Source organism: Bombyx mori, chromosome W, assembly GCF_030269925.1.
Source record: "Bombyx mori chromosome W, ASM3026992v2".
NCBI classification, from domain to species: Eukaryota; Metazoa; Arthropoda; class Insecta; order Lepidoptera; family Bombycidae; genus Bombyx; species Bombyx mori.
The window spans coordinates 10,647,528-10,654,364 of record NC_085135.1 but is presented as its reverse complement, the minus strand read 5'-3'; the positions used below and the strand labels follow the sequence as shown (position 1 = coordinate 10,654,364).

General features: G+C 45.1%; 1 non-coding gene across 1 annotated transcript; it reads left to right on the top strand.

Moving 5' to 3' along the window:
• The first annotated feature begins 6,334 nt into the window (after positions 1-6,334).
• Positions 6,335-6,443, top strand: Mir3345 (microRNA mir-3345). Its single transcript, NR_107623.1, is given in 1 exon segment — positions 6,335-6,443. It is a non-coding gene; the product is annotated as a microRNA mir-3345 (primary transcript).
• The last annotated feature ends 394 nt before the right edge of the window (positions 6,444-6,837 follow it).

Below are 6,837 nucleotides of genomic sequence, written 5' to 3'. Positions count from 1 at the left end.
GGGGTTCCGTCGCGGTTTCCCTAACACGCGAACATTCTGTGGTTGCGTGATCGCCGAGGCATTTCACGCAGCGGGGGGCGCGTGGCAATTACTGAGCTAAGGATTGTACAGCAGCTCTTTTTATAGTCAGCCAGTGTGCCGGTAACTCGCGCCATCAAAGGGTGCCGCTGCGGTATGTGATCCAAGCCGCCCGCCGCGAACGTTGAAGTGTGCCGGCGACCCGCACCATCAAAGGGTGCCGCTGCGGTGTGTGTTCCAAGCCGACCGCCACGAACGTTGCAAGTGTACCGGCGACCGGAGCCGTCAAAGGGTACCGGTGCGCTCTGTGATTCAAGCCGCCTGCCGTTGATCGTTGCAAATATGCCGGTGACCCGAGCCATCAAAGGGTGCCGACGCCCTCTGTGATCCAAGCCGCCTGCCGTCGACCGTTGCAGGTGTGCCGGCGGCGCTCGCTGACAAAGAGTGCGGATGCGCTTTGTGATCTAAGCCGCGCGCCGACATATCGACTGGTTGTCTCAAAAACGTATGTATTAGAAAAGTTCGGTGGCATCAGAAAGTGAGATCGAATTTAAGTGAGTCAGACTAGGAAACAGTTTTCCACAGCCAAAAATGAAACAACGTCGAAGCCGATAATAAACAAAATTGCGCATTAGAAAAAATGTGAAACTGTCTAAATTCTGATGATGGATAAAATTCCAAACATCAGTAAGCCTCGTAAATTCATGTTATTCATGATTGCTGAATTAACGACAAGCGTACTTTCTTAGTTGTTCAGTCTTCAATAAAAAATATGAGAGACACATTTATAACTTGTAGACGTAGTCTAGAAGAATATTGGTTTGAAGTTCCCTAAATTGCACATCAAATTAGCAAACGCAACATTCAAGTTATTGCAAGAATTTGACTACAATGAATGACTTTATGAATTGACAAAAAGAGGTAACAATGAAAGAAAATCAGCACAAAACGCAATTACGTTTTTTTTAATGCTTATTGTAAGAATGATAATGTATGTAAGTATCTACTACCCTGCACGCAGTAAAATAGTTTAATAACATGTTTATCAATTGATTTCCTTGTCTCTATGACCACGAACTAATAAAGTTTAGCAACAATGCATCTTTGTATCAGCATCATTTGGTTTATACAATCGATCCAGTGATTTCGTGCGATCCGAGAATTATAAACGAAGTAGAAGTTGCAAATAGGTGAGATAAGATCGACCGTGCATTTCTATGATCAAGTTATTGGAAATCGATGCATATCGACTGGTTATCTCAAAAACGTATGTATTAGAAAAGTTCGGTGCCATCAGAAAGTGAGATCGAATTTAAGTGAGTCAAACTAGGAAACAGTTTTCCACAGCCAAAAATGAAACAACGTCGAAGCCGATAATAAACAAAATTGCGTATTAGAAAAAATGTGAAACTGTCTAAATTCTGATGATGGATAAAATTCCAAACATCAGTAAGCCTCGTAAATTCATGTTATTCATGATTGCTGAATTAACGACAAGCGTACTTTCTTAGTTGTTCAGTCTTCAATAAAAAATATGAGAGACACATTTATGACTTGTAGACGTAGTCTAGAAGAATATTGGTTTGAAGTTCCCTAAATTGCACATCAAATTAGCAAACGCAACATTAAAGCTATTGCAAGAATTTGACTACACTGAATGACTTTATGAATTGACAAAAAGAGGTAACAATGAAAGAAAATCAGCACAAAACGAAAATACGTTTTTTTTAATGCTTATTGTAAGAATGACAACGTATGTAAGTATCTACTACCCTGCACGCAGTAAAATAGTTTAATAACATGTTTATCAATTGATTTCCTTGTCTCTATGACCGCGAACTAATAAAGTTTAGCAACAATGCATCTTTGTATCAGCATAATTTGGTTTATACAATAGATCTAGTGATTTCGTGCGACCCGAGAATTATAAACGAAGTAGAAGTTGCAAATAGGTGAGATAAGATCGACCGTGCATTTCTATGATCAAGTTATTGAAAATCGATGCATATCGACTGGTTATCTGAAAAACATATGTTTTAGGAAAGTACTGTTGCATTTACCGGTTGAATCAGAAAGTGAGATCAAATTTACTTGCTTAAAACAATTGACAGCATTTCCGGGCTTCGTAAATAATCTGGTTGTCCTACCGTTTGTGCAGCTGCTACATAGTTTTTTTTTATTTTTATCGAAAAAGAAACTATGTCTTGATAACTTGATGGAAGCGGAGGAAATTTCTTCAGCTGCTGTGTTATCTTGGTAATAATTATTTCGGGCCGGCCGTAGCGCATTTCCAATGATTCTATTAAGGTTTCAGGTGACGTGTTCCCAATGAGAAGTGAAGCGACGGTTTCGCTTGCTTCTCCAGGAAGGGCCTTGCGTAGTCTCCACATACTCTCCGCTGCAGTGTAATGGTATAAAACCGACGACTCGATGTATGCTTGCTTAAAGCTGAGCCACTCTAAGGGATCCTCGTAGAATTGCGGTAAATCTCTTGAGGACAAGCATCGGGCCATCAAACCTTGACACTGTGTGTTTGAGTGGTGCATAGCGCTAACTGATTGACGGAGGCCTGCGCCAGCGCAGGGTGCTTCTTTTATATAGGATTCTTTAATCCACTGTTCTAATCTATCCACAGAGTCACCATCATTATATTTCGAACTTCTCGAATTTTCTACCTTTTGAGATTCCGCTTCTAGGGCAGCCAGCTTTGTTCAATTAGTTTCTGCTGTATTTCTGCGCTCGCTTTGGCCGCCTCACATTCGAATTGCTTTTTCCTTGCCTCTAACGACCTGGAACTCCTGGCAGCAGATGTTCCACTTTGCCTCTCAAAGGGAACCTTGGTGTTAAGCTTCTTCACGAGAGAGTGCTTTTCCGGGCACAGAATATCCGAATGAATTTCTCGTGCTGATTCATCCACGTGTATTTCGTCTGTTTTATCCATGTTTTGAGTATTTTGTTCCCTCTTCACAGCGCTGCGTGTGCGATCCAATGTGTCAACAAGATGGCGGCACTTGCGTGACGAAGGCGGACTCTTGTACATTAGCAGTACAGTAGCAGATTAATGAAAGCGAAGCGGCGCTTGAGCGTGGCATGCGTGCAGTTTTGGCGTTACGTTCAGTAGTAGTGGCCGACTGCCGCTGCCCCGTTTGCGGGGTGCGGTCCGCGCGGGAGTGCGGGAACGCTGTACACGAGCCCGACCCCGCGATGACGTTCTCGCACCTTTCCTTGCACACTGGCGCACGCGCAAGCGACCGTAAATGGTTTTATTAAGAATCATAAAAATATTATTTTTACAAGAATAAAACTACAGAATTACACCGCTAGGCGCGTCTGTCTCTACAGTAGTTTTCCACTGTTAATAAACCGAGACAAAGCCCCTCTGCAACTGATGTTAGCTTTATCAGGGCTAACCTCGCATCAATATGCGAGTGGTTTGTATATGATGATGCCATGCGTAGTCACTACCCAACAATTACAGAGATTTCATTACATATAAATAAATATCACATTAATCCCCCAATTGATAGGTTTATATATAAAAAAGCAGATTGGACAAAATATCAAACTACATATTTCCAAAACAATATTTAATGATTTAGAATTAAAATTATATGATCCTGTTTCAACCTATAAGGTAAAAAAAGCACCTATTACGGAGGTATTTCGCAAATTTTGAAAGTAAGAAAGAAAAATAAGCATTTGTAAGTATTTCTAAAGATGGAAAAAATTTTCATCGTCAAAAATGGAATTTAAATTTCGTATTACTGTTGAGTCTATGTTTCTTTTCTAGAAATTACTTATTTAAAAAAATGTTTTAAATAGCCGGGTCGATTTTCCCTAATACGGAGGTATGGTTGAGGTCAGAGCCTATTACTGCGGTAGACGGTTCCTAATACAGAGGGTCAGAAATTATATTTATTAAGTTCCGAACATATAATATTTATTAAGTAAATAATATAAATGTGAAGAACTTAAATTGTAAGTTTTGCATTAATTGACCACTTTTAATGAAATTTATAATACAAATGTACCTAGTAAGTATAACAGTGCATTCACACAGGTCGGCTCAGAAATAAGAGTATGTAAGCTTGAGGGTAGATATTATCTTGTTGAATACCAAGTAAAACGATGTCACTTTTTGATTCCTGATTTAATCAACAATATAACTTAACAATTCACTTTAACACTTGTCCAACTTTAACCAGTACGTACAACAGTCACTGAATCACACAACGTAACAAGGATATAGTAAGTGCACCAGGCAAACGCAGTCCAACGAATGTTTCTCGCATATTTTTTTTTCCCTACCTATGCTGATAGCCTTGAGAGGCTATTTCAGCTTCACCCTAACGTTAGTAGGTGAGCTCGCGGGGCTCAACCGGAGAGTTGCTAACACTGACCCTAGCAAGAGCAGTGCTTCGCAGAATCTACCACCGGATCGGAAACGCGACCCACTGAGAAGATCCGGCGAGAAACTCAGTGGGCTGTGTCTATGGGTTAGTTCGCTCGTCGAGCCCTTCGTCGCAAGCGACGGGTTCGACGAGGACGGTGACCGGTGCTTGTGGTGCCTAAAAGCACCGTTAATGGATCAGGAGGATCCGTAATGACGTGCTTTGGGCGACGTCGACGGTTTACCATTCGGTCTACTGGGTCGGGTATGTAATTTCCAGCGGCTACGATGAGAGGGTTCTCATGTCGTGCCGCCTTCTCAAAATGGCGCAGCGATGCCGACTGTAGATACTTACTGAAAGAGTCGAGCTCCAGGTCGTCGTGGAGATCCACATTCCTAAGGAACCAAGGCGCTCCGACGGCTATCCTGCAGAATCGTGATTGAATAACCTGAAGGGATTTCAAGTTGGTGCGGGCTGCGTGAGCGAACACTACGCTTGCATACGTCATGACGGGGCGTATACAAGTTTTGTAGAGGGTTACCTTATTGCGGAGGGACAGTTTGCTTCGACTACAAAGCATTGGATAGAGTCGTCCTAGAATAAACGCGGCGCGGTCGCGTACCGTTTTTATATGGGGACGGAATGTCATCCCTCTGTCGAGGGTGACGCCTAGGTATTTGACCTGCGAGGCCCACGGTATGGGCTGGCCAAAGAGAGTGACGGGGCTAACGGCGGAGGTGTTTGCGCGCCTACTACGGAGTGGGATGCTCGAAGTGATGTTCGGAGGGCGACCCCTTTTGAAGAGCACCGCTGCGCTTTTCGTGGGGTTGATGTCTATTCGCCACTTCCGGAACCACTGTCCCATGGTGGCTACTGCGATCTGGAGTCGCCGATGAAGCAGCGACATCTTCCTACACGAGTAGTAGATAGCCGTGTCATCGGCGAAGAGCGCTAGATGGGTCTCCGGAGACCGGGGTATATCATTGATATACAAACTAAATAATAACGGGGAGAGCGCGGAGCCTTGCGGGACTCCGGCGGTCAGTTGACGGGGACGAGAACGAGTTCCCTCTACTCGATATCGAAACGAACGGTTCGACAAGAAGTCTCGTATGATGAGCACGAGTCTGTCTGGCACTCCCATGTTGTACAGTTTATAAATTAAACCGTTGTGCCAGACTTTGTCGAACGCCTTCGCGATGTCGAAGAAGAGGGCGCCGGTCGGGATTTGTTTACGCCTATTTAGTCCTATCAGAATGTGCTCCGTGAGGCGGTGCACTTGTTGTACGCACGAGTGTTTAGAGCGGAATCCGAACTGTTCGTCAATGAGAATTTTGTTCGCGGTAACAAAATCCCAGAGGCGTTTCCTAAGGAGCCGTTCGTAAATTTTTCCTATCGTCGGGAGGAGACTAATCGGACGGTAACTAGAAGTTTCGTTTGTCGGTTTGCCCGGCTTATGTATACCGATAACGTCCGCTTCTTTCCACACCGCGGGAAAGATGCAGTGCGTCATAGCGGCATTTAAAATTGTAGCCAACATTGCTATCAGTTGGACTGGCAAAAATTTTAGCGCGCGGTTGTGGATGCCTTCGGAGCCGGGTGCCTTCCTAGGTTGGAGATTGTGGATCGCGTCTCTAACTTCGTCAGTGGTAATGGGGGGTAACGCGTCCGAGGGCGGCAGGGAAGCTCTGCGCTCGACCTCCCTGTCGACTAACTCGGTGTGTTCGGGGTCCGCGTGTTGAGTGCTGGTGGTGCACTGCTCTTGCAGTGCATCGGCCAGCAGCTCAGCCTTGTCATCGTCATCGAATGCCGGTGGTTGGCCTGAAGGGCGTATGAGGGGAGGCATAGTAGCGGTAGTTTCGGATTTGAGAGTCCTAGCTAGTCGCCAGTATGCTTGGTGGGAGGACGCGAGTTGTTCTAGATAACTATGCCAATTATCGTTACGCGCGTCGCTTAGGCGGGAGTGGACTTCGCGTTGTAGACGACGCATCCGAATCCGGTTTGAATGCGTGGGAAGACGATCGTAGGCCCGGATTGCCGCGTTCCTAACTCTTAAGAGATTCCTAAGATCGGGGGACAGTCTGATGCGGTGGAAGCTGTCCTCCACATCGACTTCTTTTGAAGATCTAATGATCGCGGAAGAGATGTGATCGGTAATGATGTTTATGGATTCGACGGTGTCCTCGGGGGATAGATTCGAATCCGGGCCGTAAGGGAGGATTGGCGGAGCGGTGTCGGCTAGGCACGTGCCCAGCTTATTCCAATCCACCATGGTCCTCGTAACAGTGACTGGGTTGTGGGGGCGACCGAGCTGCATAACGACAGGTCGGTGGTCTGAGTCGAGCTCTGACATTGCTTCGATGGAACGCAAGCGCAGAGTTACGTTCCTAAGCAATGCCAGGTCTATAGTGCTCGGACGGAGCGCGAT